Here is a 22,053-nt window from a genome sequence, read left to right on the forward strand (position 1 = left end):
TGTATGCAGAGGAGTAGCTGGAGTCAAGTTATGAAGAGCTCCAAAAGCCATAGAAATAAGTAAACAGTGTATCCTAAAGCTGACAAAGGAGCCTTTGAAAAGGAAAGTGAAGTGGTAAACTTGGTTTTTGAGAAAATCACTTTGGCAGCTTTTAAGGGGATGGATTGTCCTGGAAAGAGACTTGAGGCAAGGAAATCATTAGAAAGTTGTTTCAAGATTTTGAGGTATTGAAGTAAGAAAGTGTTAGAGAGCAAGGGAAAGGCTCAAAGGGTAGTGAGGTAGAATGAGGTAGAATGAAAAGATTTGGCCACTGAAAAATTATGTAAGGTACAGAAAAGGAGTCGAGTGAAAATAGATTGCAAATATAGCCTAATGAAAATAAGCCTGGGACGAGAGTTAGGAAGCGATCTTGTCAAGTCACAATTTTATGGTACCTTAATATATGTTTCTATCATCTAAGATCTCTTTCACCCTTTTCATGGGTCTCAGAATCCCAGACTTGTGAAACATATGGTAGGACAGCTGTCATTGAAGTGTTCGTGAACTAGATGACACTTTTTTTGGACGACAGCCCTGGAGGATGTGGCAAAGTACCACTGAATTGCAGGTGTGAGCTTTTATGGCAGCATGATTCAACACAAAGGACTCTAAGAGAATGACCTGATATAGTTCATGTATTATAGTGTAAACAAATATTGGGATTTTGGCAGATTTCAGCAAGGAAATTGAGTATAAGGATGGAGGTGTGTGGCTCAAGAAAAGGCAGAGTACTTAAAAACAATGGAGTGACTGAAAAAAACGATAGCATATTTTAAAGTAAATTTAAAATAAAATGCACAATCAAGGAATCTTAATGTGAAGTCTCCAGACTTCTCTTTTTAGAAATAAATTTTGTAATTATATTTCAGTATACAGTAGTTGATTTCCTTTACAGTCCTTTGTATTTTATTTCATTTGTTTAAAAACAATATTAGAGGAGGGGTCCACAGGCTTCACCAGACTGTCAAAGGATTCTATCACCAAAATTAAAAACAAATTTATGTAGACCTTACCAGCCCATTATTTATATTTCCCTGGGTGAGCCTTTAGCAAGGAAGGAGGTAAGGATTTGCTATATTGGTGCTCTCCCTGCCTCCTCTTGGTGCTGAATCACATTCTAACTGGTAACTCTCACTAGGTGCTACTAATTGTTTCTCCCCTTGCTGGCACTATCTAGTTCCTTTCACCTACATGATCTGCCATTACTACTCTAGTTCACATCCTATGTCTACAGCCCAGCTTATTTACTGACTTCTCCCCAATTCGGCTGCTGTCCAGCACATGACAATATCATCTCCTTCCATAGGAAAGCAGCTTTTTTTTTTAATCCTTACTCTGTCTTGGAATTCATTTTCAGTATCAATTCTAAGGCAAAAGAATGGTAAACTAAGCAACTGAGATTAAGTGACTGACCTGGGGTCACACAGCTAGAAAGTATCTGAAGTCAGATCTGAACTCAGGTCTTCCTAACTCCAGACCTGGGGCTCTGTCCACTTGCCCTGGAAGCAACTTTCTTAATTGTTGGCCTATATGGATTGATCACTCTGGGGTCCTAGCTTCATTGAACTGAATTTGTGGTATCATAAAACAACAATAAAAACAATACCTTAGGGCCAAAATTCACCCATTCCTTTTAATATCTCTTTTTATACACCCAGGCCCCCAGGTCCTTACCTTTTATATCTAAGGTGTCATGGTAATGCTTTCTTTTTTATGTTTTATCTTTATTTTATTTTAATAACAAATTTCCACATAAGTTTTCCAAAGTTATGTGATTCATGTTGTCCCGCTCCCTTTTTCCTTCCCCCCTCCTAGAGTTGATAAGCAATTCAATATGGGTTATACATGTATTACCATGGAAAACGTATTTCTATATTATTCATTTTTGTAAGTGAATAACCTTACAAAGCCAAAACCTCAAAATATATAACCAAACAAAAAAGTGATAAATCATGTTTTGATCTGCATTTCTACTCCCAACAGTTCTTTCTCTAGAAGTAGGTAGCATTCTTTTTCATAAAATCCCTCAGAATTATCCTGAATTCTTGTATTTCTGTAAGTAGCAAAGTCTATCACATTTGATCTTTCCACAATATTTCAGTTACTGTGCATAATGTTCTTCTGCTTTTACTTATTTAGTTCTGCATCAGTTCATGTAGGTCTTTCCAGCTTTTTTTGACATCCTCATTCCTTACAGCACAAGAGTGTTCCATCACCATCACATACCACAATTTGTTCAGCCATTCCCCAAGTGAGGGACATCCCTTTAGTTTCCAATTCTTTGCCACCACAAAAAATGCAGCTATGAATATTTTTATATAAACAGGTAATGGTAATGCTTTCTTACAAAGTTCAAATGATTCTCTTTTGCCCATTCCCTACAGGGTTAGGATGAGTTAATATGTTTACATTCTTTTATCTCCCACCACAAGGTATCCTATCTCCCAGTCATAGCAGCACTTGCTCCATTGGTTGGTGATCCACAGAACAGTCTCATTCTGTTCTTCCCATTTTCTGTATTCCCTCTGGACAGCCTGGCCAGGTTATTCAAACTACCTTACTGCTTCTTTGCCAAAGATATCTAAAAGAAGCATGACAGAGATGAGAACCTCTCTTAGAGTAGGCTGTATGGAGAGCCCATAAAATTAGCCCTTATGACATGAAGACATAATTTACACAGAATTGTTTTATGTGTACTTAGTGTGATCTAGCTGTTCTGTCCCTCTTTGTGCTATATTTTTCCATACCACACAATGTGGACTACGATATAAGGGTGCAAGTATGATAGCTCTATTATCATTCATGGAAAAAGACACTTGATCCTAAAAATTTTGGTAGAGATTTTACATTTACTTTTGTTCTTCAGGTTTAATCCTTAAATGTTATTGGAGTGACCTAACTGGATCTTTTACTACACTTTGTCTAAATTATTTTTCTCATTGTTTTATGATGTGACATATTCTAAACCAGTTTTGACTCAGATTTCTTTCTGATGGGTCATGAAACCATTTTCTGGTTGTTGGAGTTTTTCTAGGTTCTTTATTTCCCCTTGATATGGCAATTAATTTATCGGTTCAACTTCTTCAGAAAATCATGATAGTCTTTCAGTGTCAGTGTCTATTCTTTTTTTATTTTCTTTTTAAAAAAGGATTCATACAACAACATGGAAATGGGTTTGAATCAAGAACACATGTGATACCCAGTGGAATTGCTCATGGGCTATGGGAGAGGTGGTGGGAGGTAGGGAAGGGAAGAAAAGAAAATGATCTTTGTTTCCAATGAATAATGTTTGGAAATGACCAAATAAAAATTAAAAAAAAAGAAAAAATAAAGTTTAGACAATAAAAAAATGATTCATACTCATGTTTTGTTTTTAAATCTGCTACATTTCCCTCTATATTTCTCTCCCTCCTCTCTGAGAACCAACTCTTATTTTTTTTTAATTTAATGAAAAAGAAGAGAAAAAATCAGCAAAACTGATCAATACATTGAAAAAATTCTGGCATTATATCTAATGTGACACACTCAAGAACATTCCTTCTTCCCTCTCTCACCCAACAAGGGAGTAGGTGAAGGCATTTTCTCATATCTGCTCTTTGAGGCCAAATTTGTCTATTGTAACTTTGCAATATTCATTTCCAATTGTTTTGTGATGGTTGCCCTTTGCATTTACGTTGTTATGGTCATTTTGTATACTCTTATTTTCCTAGCATTTCAAAATTTTGATTTTTAAAAGGACTTTAAAGATTATTGTTCTCTCATAATTTGTGGAAATGGAAGCACCAAGTCTGCCCTCTACCACCCATTCTCAAGCTACATTTTTAGTATGTTAGTTCTGATTGACTTTCAGGTACTTTTGTTTAATAGCCCTCATCCTCTTAATCCTATCACTGCTCATCTGTTTTAGGTGCAGGGATGCCATCTCTCTATGATTTGTTAACCCTGCCAAGCTTCATCACCTTCTTTTCATTGTCTGCTTTTTGCCTCTCTCTGGGGCAAAGGCTCATCCAGGTAGTTGAGCGTATTAAATAACACCATCCCATATCTGTCTCCTTTGCCTGACCCCGTTTTTTTCCAGCCCCAACTCAACTACTACTGCTTCCTTTGCCTAGGAGGTGATATCTTATTCTAGTTAGGGCATGCAGTCAGCACAGCTTATCCCATTACTTTCCCAACCACAGCGAGCCACATAACATATATGTATGCAGCTGAGAAAGGGTACAGTAGATTTCTTTATAGGAGCAGAAAGCCACTATCTTTAAGTACCTGCTTTGATATCATAGGAAGTTAGATCTAGACCTAAAAGTGACAACTATACCAAGTCTTTCATTTTACTGATGAGGAAATTTAAACCTAGGAGATTGTGACTTGGTAAAGTATGGATTTGAACTCAGGTCACTGACTCGGCATTCAAAACCCTTCAAAATCTGATCCCTTCCTACTTTTCAAGTCTTCTTAAATTTTAGGCACTTTCCTCCCCCCCCCCCCCAACACACCTATTATGTGATCTAATGAAACTGGCTTCCTTGCTATTCCTTACCTAAGACAAACTCTTCTCTTAATTCCTGTCTTCCTTTAAGTCCCAACCAAAATTATGCCTTCTACAAGAAGCCTTTCCCCATCCCCTTTAATGTTTCTGTTTTTCCTCTTTATTATAATTTTTGTTTTTTAAATGTTTCAAGGAGCCTTACAGTCTTATTAAAAATTTTTGAATGTGGTTTTTTTATTCATCTATCTTTTTCTTATAAATCAGTTCATGCCTGATTTTCTTGAAGACTATTACTATTTCCTTAAGTGGCTTGTACCTTGGTTTTCTGGAATATCAAATTCCCCAGATTGGCTAAATTTTTCTTCTGTCAATAATTCAATACTTTCCACAGTTTACTCAAAGTAATTGATATAAAACTTACAAAGTCTTTTTATTTAGCAATAAAGCAAATTACCCAAGGATTCCTATTAAGCAGTGCTTTGTAGCCTAGTTCTAACTACTGATATACTTTAAGGCAAATCTGATACTAAGGTAAAACACTAAGATTGTGGTCAGAAAATCTGGACAGCTCCAATTCTACTTCATATTAGCTGAGACCTCAAACATCTCATGTAACGTCTCAGAGTTTCTTTTCACTGATATGGATTTCATTATACTATTACATATCTCATGAAGTTTCTGTGATATTCAAATGCAATACAGAATTGCTTAAAGCCAAGTTTTCCATTATATAATTGAAGCTATTATTATTAACAATATAAACAGCAACATCTCACTGGTATTGCCTATTCTTTATTCCTTATTTCAAACTAATATTCATCTAGTGAATTTTTTTCTTATTATAACCTATGTTCCCATCTTTCCCTCTCCTGTTTCTGTGACTTGGTTCACAATGTCTTCTTTGCCTGGGATAAATTCATCCATATCTTTATCTATTGAGATCCCTCATTTTCATCTATCATCTCCATAATAAAGCTACTCATCTCCTCCAAATGAAAGTGATTTTTCCTTCCTCTTGTTTCTCCTAACACTTTGTTTGGACCTTTCTTTGCACCTCATTCTCTCTTTATCATTGCTATTTGTACACTTGTCTTTCATTAGATTTCTCTCTCTTTAGGGTCTGTGCCATGTCTATTTTTTTATTTCCAGGACCCAGAGTAATACAAAACACTCGTTTAGTGTTAAACGTTTTTTATGAACAAAGTTGGTGAGGACCCTCTTGATTTGCATTTGTATTGGGTTTGTCAGCATAATACTTGTAAATGGAGGGCACATATTAAGAACTCTCATTTATCTGGCTTACTCATCCCATCCAAATTGGATATTAGGATCTTCAATATCTGCGCTTCCCTAATGATAGCCACTAGATTCCCTTTCAAACACTCAGGTTCACAAGTCTTGAAACATAGAATAGTTTTATTTATACAGTCAAATCTTGGTATTTGATGGTTTTGGAACTCATCAAATTTGCTATTTGATGCATTTTAATGAGAAAAAACTGTCACGGTATTTGATGTTTGCATGACGTTTGATCTCTAGAAGCATATGCCCATTCCAGCTGAAACAAAGGATTACATGTTAGTTCAGGAGCATAAAGAGGAGTTCAACACTGAAAAGCTGCAGGAACTTAAAAGGGAGGAGTAACAATTAGTGGTGGTAAAGTTTTCTTCCAGTGAAGACGAGGCAAAAGAAGATGTCCCCACTTCATTAATCAAGGAAATGTGTACAAAATAGGTAAAAGTGCAAAACTTTGTTGAAAAATATCACACTGATAAAGCTTTAACAAACAGAATTGTACATTTGTTAAATGATCAGACCATTTCCCACTTTAGAGGAATTTTGAAATGCAGACAAAACCAAACATCATTAGATAGGATCCTTGTGAAGCTTACATCTGGTGAATCTCAAGCTGTGTTTAGTCATGATTATGGATAAAAATGAGAAAGATAAAGAACTCCAGAAGTGCAGTTGCCCTCAAATATTATGGAAGAGGACTCCTCTTCCAGATAGTAATATTTCTCCTTTCCCTTAGGTCATAAACTCCTCCTCAGTATAGATAAAGTTGTTAAAATTATTTAATCAAATTATTGTTTTTTACTTATGTCTTTCTTATTAATGCTTATTCAGTAAAATATAACTTCATTAATGCATATAATACCTCATAAAATCTGAGTTTTCTGGATGTCTGGAAGGGATTAATTCAGTTTAAATTACTCCTTAAGGGAAAAATTCATTTGGTACTTGACCTGCCTTCTGAAACAAATTAATGACAAGTACCAAGATACTACTCTACTGTGAGAAAAGGTTCTTATCTGTAGGAAGTTGACACAAATCTTCCATCTTGACCCATCATCTCAGAGAAGTATAGAGTGTTGGTGACTTAGAGTGCTCTCCCTGGAAGCCTCAGCAATAAGGAAAACTAGCGTTAGCTCATCCCCATCAGCATCATGTGCATCAACTTGTAGTATCACTTGTCTCTTTCTCCCATTGATCTAGCTTTGTTTTGCTGCTACTGTTTCTTATTCCTGGCCGATGTCATAGGTACTACATCACTGTCTGTGCCCTTTATTCTCTGTAGACACATTGGGTCCTTCTTGTCACTGACCGGTCCTCCACTCAGCCCCTTTGTGCTGCTTGCTGACCAGCTCTCCTCCAACAGATAGTGCTAGTTACCTCCTCTCTGATCACTAGTTTTCAAGCAGCTTGATCATGAAGAGATTATACTAGCGGTCTAGCCTTAAACAAGCTTTCTTATCTACCTCCCTGAAACAGAGATTCATCCCAATGGGTCTCTGTTTAAGAATTAGCCCCTGAAGAGACTTAAGCTTTTTTCTTCTTCCTGTGGAGTGCCTGAGTGGCATGCTTTCTATTCCCATGACTGCTTCCCTTTAGGTTTTAGGGGTTCAGAGTCATTAATACCCTTTTTTCTATTTATTTTTCCTTTTCTTGTCTTCCTGCAGGACAGCTGGGTCTGATTATGCAAATAACCTTGTACTATTCATTAGAAATTTCTAGTAGAGAGGAAGAAGTAGCATAGCCCAGAAGGAAGAGAACTTTTATGTTTTATAAGGAATTTTAAGATATTCACAGATATGTTCCATAAACCTAAGTAATTTGCAGTTATGGATATAGACCATCTTTTCCAAGCACCCTGCTTTCTGACTGCTAGGTACTTTACACAGTGTTTTACCTAGATGGCCCTTGATGTATGTAATTGCCTAAAGACTTTGTGCCAGCAGATGTGATTACAGATTTGTGGAAGAAAAGTACCATAAGGCATCATTGCTGCATCTCTTGGGCATTTTTCTTCCAGTTCGATATAATATCTGTGAGAACTAAGCATGTCCCCTCCTGGATTTTTTGGGTGCTATAAGGTAAACCTGAGCAAAATGTCTTAAACTAAGGAAAAATAGTAATTTCCAAATTGGAAGATGTGTAAAAGAGAACCTGAGCTCTCTAATGGGAAAATTTACATTATAGAAGAGAATTTATTAACAATAGACACAGAAAGGGAATTCTACTGTTTGGGATTTTGTGAAGTTCCTCAGATAGCAGTAGGATTATTGGGGCAAAATCCTGTTATGATTTGAAGGTAGGGCTCTGTAAATAATAGATTGTCCAATGGATATAACTCTGGCCTTGGAATCAGGAAGACCTGAATTCAAATGTGCCTTAAGATACTAGCTGTGTGACCTTGGATAAGTGGTTTAATCTCTGTTTCTCTCAGTTTCCTCATCTGAAAATGGGGATAATGATAGTACCTATTTCCCAGGGTTGATGTAAAGATTAAATGAGATAATAATTAGAAAGTGCTTAGCACAATGCCTGGCATATCGTAAGTACTATACAAATGTTATTTGTCATTTGTTGTTATTTTATATACTCCTGACAACCAAGATATGTGAGCAGTTATGAGTTAGGTAATGTATGGAAAATACTAAGCAAATTCTAAAATACTGCATAAATGTCATCGAATTAAGTGTAATGATGCTCAGACTTTGAGTAGAATTTTTAGAGACAGATAATAGGAAGCCCTTTGTCAAAGGAAGTTATTCCTTATGGACATCTTAAATTTCATTATGAAGTTAATTATTCTAAGCCAAAAATTTCATTTGGTTTTATTAATAGTTATTGAGGATCTCCTGTGACCGTGAGCTAACAACTGTCAGAAATTCAGAGACTTCTCTCTCTCTGGCAATTCCCTTTTTTTTGAGAAAACCTACATGTTTGGTTACTTTGGTATTTCTGATAGTCTTTCCAGATAATGATGAATTTTTTAAAGACTAAATTATTAAGTCAAAGCATGTATCGTTTATTTTAACCTTATTAAATCATTTTGGTGCCTTTTCCCTAAAAGATTGGTGTATATTTCTTTCTTTCTGGTGTGTGTGTGTGTGTGTGTCTGTCTGTCTGTCTACAGGAAAGAGAAAGGGAGAAAATCCTCCTACATGAGGGAGCCAGGTTATGAAGGGTCTGGAATGCCAAACAGGACTTTATCTATTTGGCCCTGGGGGTGATGAGAAGGTAGAATTTATTGAATGAGGGGGTGGGCACAGGCCAGATTTGCACTTCAGCAAGATCAGTTCAACAGCTAAATACAAAATGAACTGAAGTACTGAGAAATTTGGGGTGGGAAAATGAACCTGAAGGCTTTTGTAATAGTCCAGTTGATGAGGCTCTGCACCAAGGTGGTGACAGTGTCAGGGGAGAGAAGGGGGCGTATAAGAAATGTTATGAAGGTGGAATTATAATAGGTTGTATATAAAGGGATGAGAGAGAGTAAGAAATTGATAATGACAACTAAATTGTGAACCTTAGTGACTGGAAGGATGGTGGTGACCTTGACAGTAATATGAAATTTAGAAAAAGATGACTGACTGTCAAGGTGGTTTTGGAGGAGAGGAAGGGAAATATGGAGTTCAGATTTGAATGCATTGAGTTTAAGATATCTACAGGACATTGTAGTAAATAATAATAAGGGAGTATATTTTATTGGTGATTGATAACTAACAGATCAGGCAGTTATCTCTTTCTTCTCTGTTTTCCCTCCTCCCATTATACTTTCCTTCCTCTCTTTCCCTCCTCCTCCTCCTCCTTCTTCTAAATCACTCAGGGTGAGTTTGTGGTGTTTCAAATGAAAATACTTTTTTCTCCTCTTTATCTTAAGTAAGGGGTTTATTTGGGGAAGACAGGAAAAGATAGAGAATGGAGGTTTGAGATATCCAGTCAGAGGTTAGGGTAGTGATCAGAGATAAATAGAACTGGGTTCAGATAAATAGAAATGGGTATTGAGATCACCGAGTGAAATAGCATAGAGGAAAAAGAAAGTGTGTCCAAGTGTGAGAAGTTCCAGAGAATTCAAGAAGTATGTGGATTGAGACAAAGTTATTAGAATTGGCAACGAAGAGATCATTGATAATTTTTAAGAGAATGGCTTCAAAGTTGAATAGTAAGTTCAGAAACCAGCCCTATCAACCTGTAAGGGACAGCTAAGTGGCACAGTGACTGGAGCACTGGACCTGGAATCAGGAGGATTTAAATGCCTGAGTTCAAATTTGGCCTTAGACACTTATATGGCTGTGTGATCCTAAGTAAGTCACTTCATCCTGTTTACCTCGGTTTCCTCATCTGTAATGTGCGATCCTAAGTAAGTCACTTCATCCTGTTTGCCTCATCTGTAAAATGAATTGGAAAAATTGCAAACTACTCCAGGATCTTTGCTATGAAAACCCCAAACGGGGTCATGAAGAGTCAAAGAAGAACTGAAAGGACTCAATACAACAACAACCAAAAAGCTAGAAAGGTTTTGAATATATATTTGAATTCCCAGTGATGACTGTGTTCCTGTTGCCCCAAGTCTAGCCAAGCTAATCACAAGATGCTGTGAATGAATCACCACCAGGTAACAAATGAATTGTTTTAGCTGCAGTGACTCAGAGGACAGCTTCAGTATGCATGAATGGAGGGACGACTACTAAAATCATGGATCCTTGAAGTATTGAAATAATTATAAAAACAGTGTGACTGTGTTTTTACATCTATTAAACATTAGGCTGGGCAAGAAACAGGATGATCTGGTGCTAGTCCAGTCAGATAATTTTACTGGCTATCCCTAGCATCTTTAAATTTCATTTCCACACATCTGACTCTCAGAAGATGGCAGGCGTTTGTATCAGTTTCTTCACAGGCGGCTTTGTTTTTCTTCAGATAAAGCTCAAAGCTCTCCTATTAAATGAGGTTGATGCAGGGAGGCTGGATGTTCCCCAGGAGGTAGCACTTTATCCACATGTTTGTTTTTCTAGAGCAAACACAATGCTTGCGGCAACCTTTAAACCTTACATCATGCAGCCTTTTCCTTTTGGAAGCAGTGGGCAATGGGAAAGTTTGGGCATCCCAAACCCGGTAAGCAAGTGTTTTGGTTCAGCTACTTCAATGGAAAGAAGTCTATTCAGGCTGCTAACATTTTGTGAGTGAAACATATTTTCAACCTAAAAAGCATTTGATCCATGATGATGAATCTAAATAAGATGTATTTAGAGAACAGTGTAGAAGCAGCTGGGGAAAAGTGGTGACCTCCTTTAAGACCAAAGCCTCTGTTCACTTACTGGAACAGGAGCGACTCAAGATGCTCATTATGTGGTAATACTACTTCTAAGAAAGGGATATTTTCATGAAAAAATCTGCGTAAATGCATCCATATTGTTTAGCCTTTAAATTTTGCTGATTGCTCACTTATTTTTTGATTCATCATCTGTAATGGTAATAACTGATAGTATATGGATAAGGGGGAAAGGAAGCCTTTTAAGTACCTGATTTGATCTTCAAACAACTGTAGGAGGTAGGTGCTCTTATCCCCATTCACAGATGAGGAAACTGATATTCATACAAATGAAATGACTTGGCTTTTGTTGACTTTTTGGGAAAGGAGGGTATTATGGGTTTAGGTAGGGTTTCTTTGTTCCAGATGTAGGCTTTCATTAATCTGAGAACTCCCAGTATGGAGCCTCCCTCTACCTATACATATTGGCAACTTTTCTGTAATTCATTCATTCTGTAATACATTCAATGAATATTTATTGATTTGAATTTGCCAGCAAGTTTGCTCTCAGGATTGAGAGGTTACATGACTGAAGCTAAAACCTCCCCAAAAGATTCTGATACAAAGGTAGCTCCTCTATTCACTATATCCCATTGCCCATCCAAGGTTACGGATAGGTAAAAAATGGTGAGTCTGGGATTCAAATTTAGATCTTTTGACTCTAACTCATCGTGTTATTACCCTATTAATTTCTTCACATCAGGAGGAATAGTGGTTTAATCTATTGTAAGATTTGGACTAAGCCTCAGCTCCTGATTTCATTTTCTTTCTCATTCTTTTGGTTGTACTGTCACTTTGCCAACTTATGTAATTATTCCCTTTCTCCTGTTTTAGGCTATTTGCAAAGTAAAATAATTACTTGCCCTAGCATAATTCCTTTTTCTCATCAGCTAGTGAAAAACCTCCTGCTGAAGTCCCTGTCTTTGTCCTTGAAGCTAATTGAAATTCAACAGGTGGAAGCCTGGAAAAATTGTATTATCTTTCATTTATACAATATGCCAGTGTTACAAAGCACTTTCACGTGCTCTGTCTTAATGAATGACATTGAATGTCCTGAGAAAGGCTCCCTAATATCACTGAGCTAAAGGTTTATTGACATGAAGGATGGAAGAGCACGGCACCCGCCTATTCTTACAACAAATGCTGTTGATGGCATTTGTGTCAAATCTGTAATGAATTATGTTAAAGATGCTGAGAAGGAAAAAATGAAGTACTTGGCCAGAGCACAGAGCTCCATGCTGTCCCTGGCTCCTCTCCAGATACATCTCTACACAACTGCTCCCCATCCTTTGATTTGCTAGCAGCTGCTGATGCCCACATAGGAAGATTTAAGGTCCTGGCCCTCATAATGTGGCCTGAAACTTGATCTGCATGATGCTTCTTTGAGATAAAATAATATTTCTCTTCAGGCTTGGTAAAAGTCACTTGCCAAAAGGATGAGAAGTATGATATACTAGTCAATATTTCAATAGAATTAATTTCAACATCCACTTATTGAGTATCTACTAGGTTTTAGGTAGTTGGGATATAAAAATAATAATAATAATGATACACTCTGATTTCAAGGAGTTTACACATTCTAATAGGGGATATAGCACATATTAGGGAATGATGGCCTGGGAACAGAATTTTTATCTAATCCAGGAGTTGCTAACCTTTTTTTTGTGTCTTGGAATCATCCAGTAAAGTCTATGAATCCTTTCTTAGAATAGTTTTTTATATGCGTAAAATAAAATACATAGGTTAAAAAAGGAAATCAATTATATTGAAACACAGTTGCCAAAATGTTTTTTAAAACTAGTTCTTGGGCTCCTGATTAAGAATCTTTAATCTTATAATCACAGGACTTGTGAGAGAGCCATATGGCAGAAGGTTGTCCTGCCCTTTCCAGTAGTAATGGTAGCACTGATTTTATTATTGCTCCCAAAGGAACATCAAAAGGGGGGAAAGGGTGGAGAAAGACAGTCAGATATCAGTGCAGGGTTAGCCTTGGTGGGTGGCTAATTGGGATATAAAGCAATGTCTGAGTCAGCTAGATGTTAGATGAGTTTTCACTCATCAATTAGGATAGTTTATCCCAAGGACATAGTCCCAAAGTAGGATAGATGAACTCCCCTGGGATAAGGAAGTTGAACCTCTATAGTGTAGAAAAGATGTGCCACACACTTCAGTACTTAATTATATTGATTTCTAGTTGTTTCATATGTTTGAGTCTTATGTCCCCAAATAGATATGTGACAGAAGGAACCCTACTGATATCTTTTTTAGAAAATGAATGATTTTTGAATTAAAAAAATACAAACATTTCAGATCAATTCCACTTTGTAACAAGTTTCTGGTAACAAAATAAAATATACATTTCATATCTGTAGCGTTTTTCCTTTTTTCATATTAACAGAAATCTTTTTTTCCTCCTTCCTCCCTAAATACCCTTAAAGCAAAATAATAAATTTCTTGCAACAAATATTCATAGCCAAGCAAAAAATTCCCTTATTTACTTTGGGCAAAAATTTACATCTCATTCTGCACCCTAAATCCATTACTTCTCTGTAATAAATAGTGTTTCATTCACAGTCCTCTGGAATCATGAATAACCATTTAATTGATCATATTTCTTCCAGCTTTCAAAGTTGTTTGTTTTTATAATGTAGTTACTATATAAATATTTCTCCTGGTTCTGTTCATTTCATTCTTCATTTTATAAAAGTTCTTAAAATTGTCCATTTTTATAATATTCATATTATAGGTTATTTTCCTGGTTCTGCTTATTTCACTCTACCTAAGTTCACATAGGTCTTTCCATGCCTTCCAAAAATTATCTATTTTCCCAACACTAAAGTACAGTAACAGTTAGTTATATTTATGTACTACAGCCTATTCAGCCATTCCTCAATTGATGGATATTCCCTTTGTTTCTTTTTTTTCTGACATAAATACCTTCAAATTTTTAAATCAAATTTAAATATAAACCCAATATTGAATGATATTAATATTTATTAAAATCAATGCAATTGATTATACTTGCTTTGGAACTAAATTATAGTACATAAAATGTTAAAACACTGCACTAAGTATCTCTGTTCATTGTTTTCCTTTTGTTTTTCCTCTTAAATAGTTTTAGTTAGTATATACACTTCCTTTGGTCTTCTCAATGTACTATTTCATAATTTATAATTAGAATTATTTAATAATTCTATATTCCCTCACACTTAAAGATTTTTTTTGGTATTTTTGTATTTTATTAAATTGATGTGCCAAAAGTCGGTCTGTTCGCCAAGGCTCACAGTCTAACAACATGAAATACAACTATGTACAAACAAGATATGCATAGAATAAATTGGAAATGATCAATATGGGTAAGGCACTTAATATTACGGAGGACCAGTCAAGGCTTGTTATAAAATATGGGATTTTTTATCTGAGCTTTGAAGAAAGCTAGGGAAGCCAGGAGATAGAGATTAGATGAGAGAGTATCCCATGGATAGAAAATAGCACCTGAAAAAACCCAGTCTGGAGATGTTCCTTCTTGTTGGCCAGTATTACTGGAATCACAAATTGTGGTGGAGGATGAATATGGAGTAAGAAAATTGGTAAGGTTGGAGATTATGGGAAACTCTGAATACCAGTGAATTTTATATTTGATCCTAAGGGAAATAGGGAACCAATGGGTTTTATTAAATAGGGAGGTGGCATAGTCAGATCTATGCTTAAGGAAGATTGATTTGATAGCTGAATGGAGGATGGACTGGAGTGGGAAGAGACTTGAGGCAAAGAGACCTACCAGAAAATTATAATAAAAGTTTAGGTTTGAGATGACATGGGCTTGTACTGAATATACTGAATATAGTGGTGTCATTGTCAAAGAAGGGGGAGGGAAGGAGAGACAGAGAGAGAGAGACAGAGATTTTTAACCTATTCATGGGGTTTGGAAGAATACACATCAATATTATATGTTGGTTAACCTCTGTCAACCTCAGTTCCCTCCCTGGCATAAAGTGTATAATAATAGTACCTACCTCACAATATTGTGAAGATCAAATGAAATAATGTATGTAAAAGCAATAGGTGTGGCCGCTTAGTAAAGTGTTGGGTTTGAGTCAGAAAAAAATTGAGTTTAATTAATAGATGAACAAAGGTTGAAAACTTGAGGAAAGAAAGAGAATATTTCAGCTTTAAATTTTTCTGAGAAATGGGAGGGAATGATCAAGTACATATTCGAGAAGTTGGCAGGAAGGTCCATTTGCTTGCATTATTGGTGTTTAATCAAAATATGTTGAATGCTCACTTACAAATATCATAAGAGGGCAATGGAGAGGCATAGGGTAGGTGCAAGGATACTACATCATATAATCAGTGTTGTTTGTCCTTGGTTTCAAAGAGGACCAGGGTCATCATAGGGTGATGTCTTCACTTGCACATGAATTGGATTTAAGTGAGTAGAATTGCACAGTCATTAGCCTCACTCTCTCTTCCGGAGTCATTGAAGCCCGATGGTCAGACAAAAGTCATGATGACTGGCAATAAAGAATTTCAAAGGGGAATTGGAATTAAAGATATCCCAAGAGAAATATGATAGAAAAAGAATATGGACTAGCTTTGTGCCAAGAGCAAGGGGATTACAGATAGACAGCTTGAGTATTTCACCAGTATCCTCAAGATATTGGGAGAGAGGAAAGCCTTTACTAAGTCTGTGATGAACTTATGGGAAGACAGAGATAAAAGTTGCATGGGATGAGCAGACATGGATGGGTTGCTCTCTGTATTTTTGGAGAGAAAAATGAAATCAGTGATAACAACTGATCCATTCTAGTATTTATAAACATCTATTTAAAGTGTTTAGCTTTAAAACATATTATATAGTTATTCTCTCATACCTATTTTATTTTCATAGTATATATATTGGAAATTAAGCTAAAATATGACTAAATATTAAATTGACAACAATCTAATCTAAATTATGAAGGGAAAAAAAAGGTTTCATGATTTAAAATCATTTCTAAGATGTCTTTTTCACTTTCCCTCTCCTTCATTCTCTCTTCCTCTTCTTTTCTTCCTCTCCTATCTTCTCTAACTTTTAACTTTGGGGGTTGGGTTTTTGGTGTTCTGGTTGTCTTTTTGTTTGTTTGTGTTGTTTTGCTCATTGCACCCTTGGGATTGCTGCTTTTGACAGTTGTGCCTTTTGAGACCATAGGCCCCTCCTTATGTTTGTTTTTTCCTTTGAAAAGTCCTCTCAAACCAAGTGTTGACAGTGACCTTTGAAAGTGTTTTTACAGCTTAGCTTAGACTTCCTGACATGTTTTATTAGCTCTTTGTAGTACCTAATAAAGTGAGTCTTAGTAAAGTTGTATAACATGACAGGCTAAAAGGAACTTTCAAAATAATCATTTGCTAGAGAAAGACCAAACAATAGAAAGTTTGATTGCCTCTCATTATTCAGCTAAACAGGACATAATTGATTATTTCTTTTAAAAATTTTGGTGTCTTACTTTAGAAAAATCAAATAATTAACCAATTTTGAGAGAACTTTGGATGGAAAGACCTATGTATGCCCAAACTCCAATGATTTCTGCCTTGATTCTAAAGGAATAGTTAGATTTTTACATTTGCAAATTTTCAACTTTAGTTCCTGCTATACAAGTTTCAGCTAAATGAAATATTTAATATAGACACTCTCTGCCCCCATTTAAAGTAGAATTTGTTAAATAGGACATCTTTTCCTTTGTTTTTCTTTTTTGTAGCGTCACTTAAAGAAAAAGAAATCTAGAACAGAAGTGTCAAACATGTGACCTTATGGCCTACAACATTCCTGAGTGAATAATGAAGCAGATTAAAATGTAATTGGGAAATAATTAGCAACAAAACTAAAACACAATAAAACATAGATAATATTAATATCTTATTTTCTAAAGTCAATATGCAGATCATAGAGATCCTTAAGTGGTTTATTGGCCTTTGTATCTGTTTGAGTTTGACATTACTGGTCTAGAGAGCTGGCCTCAGAAGTAGGAAAACTTGGGTTTCAATTCTGCCTCTGACATATGCTGGTAGTGTGACCCTGAGTAAATTGCTTAACATATCAGTGTTCTAGGAAAATTCTTTAAGAATATAAGTTGCCACGTTCACTGGCATTAGGAGAAGGAGTTTCCTCCTCCAGGAGTTCTCAGGAGCAATAAAATCACAGGTCCAACTCCATTTCTTGAGGAAAGGAGAGCTGTATTTGTATTCTTCTTATGATGCATGATAGCTTTCGTAGTGTTATTCTTCCTGTCTCCTCCCCATGTTTCCTCCTTCAACAAAAATATAGGCATAAATTACCTATGAGAAAATGTTTATAAGGAATTGTAAATAACAAAATAATGAGCATTTATTGAATTAAGAAACAAATGGGCATAGAAATATTCAATTCTGGTGCAGAAATTTACACTAATTTTTTTTGTGCATCAGCCTTTTGGGGAAAGTCCCAGATATAAAATATCAATTATCTACCTCTTGGAAAGTTATCATTGTGAAGTTTTACATCTGTAGATTCTCCGAAAAGATAATTTATATTTATTGTATTATCTATTATGATATTATATATATTATAATTATTATTATTATTATATATATTATAGAATTATCAATTGTCTGTGTGATCTTTTGTGTCTGGAGGTTCCCAGATATTATCTAGCTTTCTCTAGCTATCTAATTATATGCCAAATGAATTCCCAATAGAGTACAGAGAAGAGTGGGGCCTCTCATCTCTTCCACATCTCCAAAAAAAACCCTCAAACTCCAAATTGTGGATATGTTTAAAGATAAGCAAGTCATTTCCTATTTCATTTCTAATCAGTAGTTAGCAGCAACTGAAAACTCAGAATGATCCTTAGTTTAACAGAAAATAATTGACCAAATGATAAACACATGTGTTGCAGGAGAAGCAATAAAAATAACTTTTCTCTTTCCCCAAGTAAAAAAAATTGGAACATTTCCAGCAAAATGAATTTCTTTAGCAAAATTTTCATTTTATTTATTTAAACAGATATTAATGTTTTGTCTTTTTATAACTCCATCTCAATTTTAGGCACATGCAATTCAAAATCTAATTTTCTTGATGTCTTTTGCTTTAACATTATACCTCTAACTATATTGTTCCCCTTCCCATCCTCTGTGAGCCATCCCTTATAACAAAGATTTTTAAAAAGGAGGAAAAAGCTAGCCAACATATTGACCCTGTCTGACAGTACATGCAGTATTTCACATCCATAACTCCCCCCTCAAACTTCTTTGTCTCTGGCTTCTGTTTCATCCTCTTCACTCACATAACCACCACCTTAATTTAAGCCCTCCTCAATTGATGAACTATTTCAATAGTTCCTTAATTGGTCTACCTGCCTCAAGACTTTCTTTGCATTCTAACCCATATAGCTGCCAAAGTCATTATCCTTAAGAACAGGTCTGACCACATCCTTCCCCTTTTCACTAAACACCAGTAACTTTTTTTTATTACCTATAGGAGCAAATATAGAGTAAACTCCTTGACACTTAAAGCCCTTCACAATCTGCTCCCATCTCATCTTTCCAGCCTTATTACACTTCATTCATCTTCACGTAAACTACAATCTAGGCAAGAGGTCTTATTGCTCCTTATAGAAGACACTTGCAGTCTCCATAGCTTTGTCCTGTCTCTCGTGCCTAAAATAGACTCTCTCCTCATCTCATCTCCTCTTCTTAGTATTCCTGGTTTCCTTGAGGACCCAGCTTAAATTGTGTGCTCCTCCTACATTTTCTTAATCTTTTTCCCAACTCCAGTTATTTTTTATTTTTTATTCACTTATAGACCAGCCCATGTTCCTCCCCATGCTAGGGACAGTTTTATTTTTGTCTTTGTATCCCCAATACCTAGCATATTGCCTGTATGTAGTATATGCCTAATAAATATTGTGAATTGAGATTGTTTTTTCTCAGTGAAGTGCTGGGCTTATATTCAGGAAGACCTGACTTCAAATCCAGCCTCAGACACTTACTAGCTGTGTAACCCTGGACAAGACATCTAAACTGCTTGCTTCAGTTTTCTAAACTGTAAAATGGGATAATAATAGGACCTACCTTGCAAGGTTATTGTGAGGATATAATATAGTATTTATGAAGTGCATGGAACATAGTAAGCATGGTACAAATGTTTATTCTTTCTCTTTCTACTTCTCTTCCCCCCTCCCAAATTAAACATTACACAGTTGTCAGTCAACAAGAATTTGTTTTGTTGTTCTTTCTACTTACGTTGTTGTAGTCATCAGCAAGTAGCCTAAACCAGCATGGTGTCATATTGGGTTGCCATTTCTGTGATGGCTGATCATAAATTAAATATCACAAGAGCAGGTCCACATATGGTACAATTCTACTGAGAGTTCTCTTTATTGCCTGGCTTTACTGAAGGAGCCTATTAAGGGAAGATGGATTTTCTGTTTTAAGCCATATTTATTGAAAAAAATGTTAATAATTAACTTTGGGATATATTTATGAAAATTCACTATAAAGATAATTTCTGCTGCCAGTGTTCAAATTAGGAATCTATGGTTCAGAGGTTCTGCTAAGGTGAGGGGTAAGCAGCATTGCCTGAACAAAATGTACTCAATACTTTCTGTATGGAGTTAATAGCTTTTCATTGGGAGTGGGGGCGGTATAAGAATTTTTTCATTTAATTTATTTTCTCAAAATTCTACCTCCCATTTTCATCTCCACCTAAATTTTAAAAAGGAAAACCCTTTAATAAGTAAGCAAGAATAAGTAAAGGAAAGTCCCATAATGGCCATATCCAAAAATGTCAGAATGATATACATTTTAAGGTTTAGCAATTTTTTAGTAAAAAAAGAAATCACCTTCTCCATCTTGGCATTCAAAGCTTTTTATAGTCTTCTTCCACTTTTCCATTCGTCTTATACCTTACTCCCCAAAATGCACTCTTCAGTCCAGTGACACTGGTCTCTTAACTGTTCCAGGAACAAGACTCCATTTCTCTGCCATGCTTGGAAGGCTCTTCCTCTTTGTCCCTGACTGCTGACCTCCCTAGTGCTTTTTAAGTCTCAACTAAAATCCCATCTCCTCCAGGAAGCCTCCCCCAACCACTCTTAATTGTAGTGTTTTCCCCTTTTTAATAATTTCCTATTTATCTTGCATATTCTTGTATATATTTGTTTACATGTTGTCTCTGCCTATTACAATGTAAGCGTCTTGAGGAAAGGGACTATCTTTTGACTTTTTGTATCCCTAGCACTTAGCATAATGCCTGGCACATAGAAGGCACTTAATAAGTATCTATTGATTGAAGTGTGGATTAGGAAACATCAAATTAAAAGTATTAAACAGTAGCCTGGTTAGTGATCAAGTGAGAAATTATCTGAGGCACTGTGGGGAGCAAGTCAAAGAAACTTTTTAAAGGAATACCACAACCTGTATTATAGGAGTACTTGTAAGTATTATCTTTCAAAGTATCAAAGAACTTTCAGGGTTATTAACATTTATGGACTTGCATCTTGATTTATTAAAATTGGTTGAAGGTAGGGTTTTTTTTTTGTTTCTGTAAGAAATTTCTGCTACTATTCACTGCATACATATAAATCTCAAAAGAAGGCTCATAACTCTTGTTCTTACTGAACTCAAGGCAAGAAAAAGTTGTGGGAAATTTGCAAGTTATAGGAAAATTTGAAAAAGTTGTAGGAAATAAAGCAGTTATAGAAAATTGATCAACCAGTAAGATTTTATTAAGTGCTTACTGTGTCAGGCACTGAAGAAATCTTAACCATGTGAAACCATAATGAGGAAACCATCTTGACATTTATTCTCATCAATGTTTTGTTGACATTTATTTTTAAATGTAACTAATTTGAATAAGTAACAATTTTAGGATGAGGCATTTGGGAAGATTTGAGTCTAATCTCTGGAACTTTACCAGTTATATAACGTTGGGTACATCATTTAACTTTGTGAAATTTCTATGTTCATGTCTGTAAAATGAGACACAGTCTGTGTTAGGACAAAGTACTGGGCATGGAATCATTGAGGCATAGATATATATCCCACATCTTGACCATATTTGACCATTGACATGCCTCTGAACCTTAATTTCTTCACCAATAAAATGGGTAGAATAATTCCTTTCTTACTTTCTTCACAGACCTGCAAATCACTTTACATGTTATATCATTTTATCTTCAAAACAACAAACCACCCCAAGGGATATATGCTTTTATGATTTCCATTTTATAAATTTGTAAATATGGAATATTAGACTGAGAGAGGTTAAATGACTTGTTTAGAGTATTATATTTAGTTAGAGCTTAAGATGGGATTAAAACCCAGAACTCTTACCATTTCATTTCTTAGCTTCCTAAAAGAATTAAGATATCAAAGTGTCTTATAGTAGCCAAATAGTTCTTAATTGTCACTACAAAAAAAGGTATGACAGCAATAGTCAAAAATTAACTTGACTCAAATTTGTAATGGATTGTAGTATATAGACTTATAGTTACAAAAGTAGCAGAGTTGGAATAATTTGCTTACAAAAAAAGGAACTTGTGAATATAACTTATTAATTTCTGGGGAAGGAGAAACTTTGTGTCATTTCAAAAATAATTGGATCTTGCTGTGGGTAAAGCATTCTTTTGAAAATATTTTTAGTTTCATTTTTATAAGCTATATTATGCACGATCCAGGACTAGAAATAAAGAGGTTGTTTATTTATTTGGGGGTAAAGTTTGGGGAAAGAGATTGAAGGCTTGAGGACTTTCTTTTTTGGCTTTGGGTTTTTGAATTACCCATCTCAGACATGTCCCTTAAAATAAATTCCACAAGGGTAAGAGAAAAACAACAGCATGGTAAATTGTAAACATGCCTCATAACATATTTTCCCAATACTATTCCAGATGTCCAGAGGTCACAGGATTGAAAG

General features: G+C 35.5%; 1 protein-coding gene and 1 long non-coding RNA gene across 5 annotated transcripts in view; one reads left to right on the forward strand and one right to left on the reverse strand.

Annotated features, from left to right (window-relative positions):
- MOB3B (MOB kinase activator 3B) overlaps positions 1-22,053 on the forward strand; it is a 251,259-nt gene that overhangs the window by 151,706 nt on the left and 77,500 nt on the right. The window lies entirely within an intron of this gene.
- Positions 17,056-22,053, reverse strand: part of LOC103094964 (uncharacterized) — a 20,790-nt gene continuing 15,792 nt past the window's right edge. For all 3 annotated transcript variants that reach the window (XR_001623320.2, XR_001623318.2, XR_008913738.1), the window contains exons 3-4: positions 19,386-19,545; positions 17,056-17,413 (exon numbers count right to left, since the gene is read on the reverse strand). This is a non-coding gene — a long non-coding RNA (uncharacterized LOC103094964). The remainder of the gene's footprint in view (positions 17,414-19,385; positions 19,546-22,053) is intronic.

This window comes from Monodelphis domestica, chromosome 7 (assembly GCF_027887165.1).
Source record: "Monodelphis domestica isolate mMonDom1 chromosome 7, mMonDom1.pri, whole genome shotgun sequence".
Classification (NCBI taxonomy): domain Eukaryota; kingdom Metazoa; phylum Chordata; class Mammalia; order Didelphimorphia; family Didelphidae; genus Monodelphis; species Monodelphis domestica.